We start from the raw sequence: 4,859 nt of genomic DNA, 5'->3' as shown, positions 1-4,859 counted from the left end.
GTACGGTTAGAATGAAATGATTACCTGCTACATCAAGCTAAGAATGGAGAAGGTCTGAACTTGCAACCAGGTCTCTAGTCTCATCCAGGTTTCAACTTGAAGGTAATCAAGAGAAATCTAGTCCAAGCTAAAGAACCAGGTTTCCAAGAACAAGGCTTTCCAAACCATGGCTACCACGTTGTTGGCCCAGCTCACCAAACTGGGTCCTGGTGGTCCTCAAGCCTCTGAGCTTTTCCAGTTTTGGCCTGGGGCCCTAGACCCCTGTGTAAGTTTGAGATGTGAAGCCATTCTTCTTGTCATTGACTCCCCCATCTATTGACCAGGGTATGGGTTCACTTAACCCCTCTCACCCCTGTCTGTACTTGCTGCCTTATCCCCAGCCTAGCAGGCTTGGGCCCTGGGCTCTTCCTGGTTGCAGCTAGTAGAGTTCTCTGCCTGTGTGGAACTGCCAAATGCAACTGGATCATACCAGAGGCACCTGTTTGTACATATCACCCAGCACTGCCCCAGCCCTGGAGTACCCCCACTCAAGAGTGTGGATGTCCAGCAGATCAATTACAAATTCTCTGAGAAAAGGGTGGTGTCCAGGAACTGATGATCATGGCCTCCTAACCCTGTCTTTTTCCTGTTTCAGTTTTTGACAGAACCGAACTGGGGCCCAAGTGGTGAGAAGACCAGGGCTAGCAGTGGTGGAAGCAGCAACAGTGGTGCCTTATACAGAGTGAGCAGCCAGTATGAGAGCCTGGAGCACATGACCCTCATGTGCTCCTCCGAGGCCTGCTCCTTTGGCAAGCAGGTGGTGGAGAAGGTGGAGACAGAGTGGGCCCAGCTGGAGGATGGAGATTTGTGTACTGCCTGTTTTGCTCACCCCTCTAGGAGTACCTGGTGAATTTCCTGCACAAGTTGTAGTAGCTGGCTGAATGATACATGATGAACAGCATCCTTGAAAACTCCACCATCATCCAGGTGGTGACAAACAGAGACACCCAGGAATTGCCGGGTGTCTTATTGGAATTACTGCCCTGCCTATGTCTTTGAGGTCTCCACCAATGAACACAGGGCTCAGCACCAATTTAATTCATGGTCTGGGACTGAGGGGGGACCCCCAAACTGGCTGACCCTTGGAATATACTCCTGGCAGGAAGGACCCTTGAGGTCTCCTCATGCTTTGTATTTAAGGAGAGGGCTGTGATATAAAGGGGATGATTTCAGAGGCCTAAGCAATAGGGGACACCAAAACTTGGTTGGTGAGCTAAATAGGTGGGTTCCAAGAAAATAATAGACTCTGAGAGTGGAACAGGGGGGTGTCTGAAAGGACAGATCACTCAAGAGCATCAGGGATTGAGGACAGGAGTGAGACTACCTCCAGGTACACTTCTCAGCCAATGACAGGGCCCCCTTGCCCCTCTCTTCTGGATGTTTGGGAGAGCCTTCATTACACATTGGGTTGTCTTCAGCTACCAGCCCCCCAAATTTCTGCCCCCAAAATATCACCCTTTTTACTACAGAGATTAACCCTATTTGTGTAGGAGCAGAGCCAGGTGGGCCCTGGAAATATTTTTAATATAATGATCTATTTATAAGGGTTATGGCTTTATCTTAGCTGTATGAGAAATGGGGGAAGGCTTTGTAACTCATCCTCCTCCTTCTCAGTGAGCAGCGTGTTCTACTGTTGTGTTTCCTCACTTGCCAACACCAAAGTCTGTTGGTTTGTGTTATGACAGAGGATAAAGCTATTTCCCCCCCAAAAAATGTATATATAAAAATGTATATGTGTTTACATATTTAAGATGATGAATATCCTTATACCCTGAGTTGATGATATGAATGTGTGAAATTATCATGTGTACTCCCCAAATATGGACCCCTATTATGTATCAATTACAAATATTAGAAAATGACTCGACACCCATACCTCAGTGGTTAGGGCGCATGCCACATACATCCGATCTGGTAGTTTCAAACCTGGCTTGGGCCTGCTCAACAATGACAACTGCAACAATAAAATAGCCAGGAATTATGGCAGTCCCCTGTAGTCCCAGCTACTTATGAGGCTGAGGCAAGAGAATCGCTGATGCCCAAGAGTTGGAAGTTGCTTGGAGCTGTGACGCCATGGCACCCTACCTAGGGGGACATAGTGAAACTCTGTCTTAAAAATAATAATAATAATAATAATAAAGGAGTTTTATTTTATTTTTTAGAAAAAAACATGTTTATTCTGTGTGGTTATCTTTTCTTTTTTTCGGGTATTCCATTTATGAACAACCCCCTCAAAGTTATCTTTTCCTTTGATTGCTTATGACAGCCTGAACATCAATCTTCTTTTTAAGGTCTATTTTCTATTTTTTGGTAGTATCTCTAAGAATGGAAATTTAGTCTGTATTATTTCTTTTCAATTTAATGAAATGTCATCTCATATTTAATCTAGTCAAACCTATGCTGACAGATTATACAAAGTGAAACCTCTTTTAGGCTCTATTAGAATTATTAAGTGATTAGTATTCGGCTCTTCTGGCTTTTGTTTGTTTTCTAACAGTGTTTAGTATATTCTCAACTAATTTATCTTACTATTTGATGTAATTTCTTGGTAGCTGAACTTTTTGAAAATAAGGCAAAATAAACATTTATAGTTTTGTTAACTAAAATTAAAATTTATGTATCCATTAAATGTGAAAAGATATTTTAAATTCAAACCTCTTAAACAAATTAGTCAGTTGTGTGTTTTGGTGTTTTTCTCATTCATCTTGTGCTCATGAAATCTCTGTATTGGACACAGATGTTCACACATCCAGTAAATGTAGTCAGATTTGATTAAAGAATCATGAAATAAACTACACAAAGTTATAGAAGCATAAGGCAGTAAAGACTGCCAAATAGTATACAAAATTATCCCTGGAAGGTCATTTCTTAATTTGACAAATATGTCCAGAATGCAAACATTTTATTATTCTAAAGAAGCATTATTAACCTTAGTATTCATACTTGTCAAACCTTGTACACAGTGTCTTTTATCAGTAAAACACAACAGTCCTGTGGCCCCGATGTTTTAGTCCATTTCTTGTTTCCTCATGTGAGTATCAGGTCCTGCTGGAAAATCATGGATATACTGGGAGATTTCTAAATCTTCAACATGTATAATCATAGGGTTTTTTAAATTCTAGATCCTTTCTTCAATTTTTTTTTTGTTGTTGTTGTTGTTGAGGTTTCCTTGAGGGTACACAGATCCAGCGTACATTGATTGCTTTGTTAGATAAGAACCCTTGTCCCCCTATTCTTAGGTTGTAACTGGGTTATAGCTTTCATGTGAAAGCCCTAAATTAGTTTCATAGTAGGGCTGAGTACATTGGGTACTTTTTTTTCCATTCTTGAGATACTTATGGGGAAGGGGGAAAGGGAGGGGAGGGGGATAGAGGGAGGGGGATAGGTGGGATTACACCTGTGGTGTATCTTACAAGGGTATATGTGAAACTTAGTAAATGTAGAATGTAAATGTCTTAGCACAATAACTAAAAAAACGCCAGGAAGGCTGTGTCAACCAGTGTGATGAAAATGTGTCAAACGGTTTATGAAGCTAGTGTATGATGCCCCATGATCATATTAATGTACACAGCTATGATTTAATAATAATAAAAGAACCCTTGTCCCACCCATAAAAGACATACCACACCCCTTTTCTTTAACTTTTAATGACCATTCTATCAGGTGTCAATAGACAGAGTTATTAGTACGTTGTTGACAGAAGAATAAGAAAACCATGTGAAATTCAAACTAGGGTTTTACATTTCTTTCTTACATCATGTAGTACTTAAAATGCCCTCATAATTCTCTAATCCCTTTTCTTCTACAAGTTAAAATTTGTAGGGATAATTATTGAAAGAGTTTTCTTGTAGCATCTTGAATTGTTTTTTTTTTTTTGAGTTAAACATTTTCTTCAATTTTAAAAATGCACACAATAACAAGAAATAAATATTTGCATATATTAATGAAAGTATATTTTTCTTCAAAAATGTTAAAATATAAAATTTGAATCCTATGGTTTTATTTTCTCCTCTTGTTCTCATTTTCCAAATGTCAGAGTTCTGTTGGATTTGCACTACATAGGTGTGTCAGTTTAGAATATCTTACACATACTGATGTTCTTAACACCATATTCCTTTCATGAGTAAGTAATCTCTTCCTAAAGTATGTATCCAGATTTATCTCCTATGTCCTTGGGTGCTTCATAGTTGACATATTGGACTTTAAGGACTGAAGACACTGTCCTTAACCCTTCCCTTACTTCCTTGACTCTTGGTGCCCTATTTTGTCATCTGATTTTTCTTTTCTAGTAAATAACATCTAGTAAGTAGCACTGAAACATTAAGTTAGTGTAAATCTTGTACTTTATCTCTCCTGCAGATCACCAATCCAGTCACTCACCATTACCAGTGTTCATAGCTTGTTACCATAATTCTCTTTCTGATCTATGATTTTGAAAAGCTCTTTTCTGATTTTGTCAGGTGTTCATCTATTTTCACATTGCTACCAAGGTGACCTTTTGAAAATATGTTTGTGGTGGCCTGACTTACCTGCTTATTGAGTGGATCCCATTACAGGAAAGGGAAAGTTTGCACCTCTTCTGCCACCTGTCTTTGGTAGCTTGGCCTGATTCTCCCATTTCATCTATGAAACCTGTTCCTTATCACAAGGTTGCAGTTTTACCACATTACCTTCATAGGCCTCATATGCCCTGTGGTTCCATTTCTCATCCTTTTGCCCCTTCTCCCCGTCCAAAAGCCCTTCACACTCACTGCGCACATCGTGTCTTTGAAAATACGCCTCTATCTTTGCTGCATTTCCTAAGCTTCCTGGGTAGAACT

Source organism: Nycticebus coucang, chromosome 18 (assembly GCF_027406575.1).
Source record: "Nycticebus coucang isolate mNycCou1 chromosome 18, mNycCou1.pri, whole genome shotgun sequence".
Classification (NCBI taxonomy): domain Eukaryota; kingdom Metazoa; phylum Chordata; class Mammalia; order Primates; family Lorisidae; genus Nycticebus; species Nycticebus coucang.
This window is presented reverse-complemented; position numbering follows the sequence as displayed.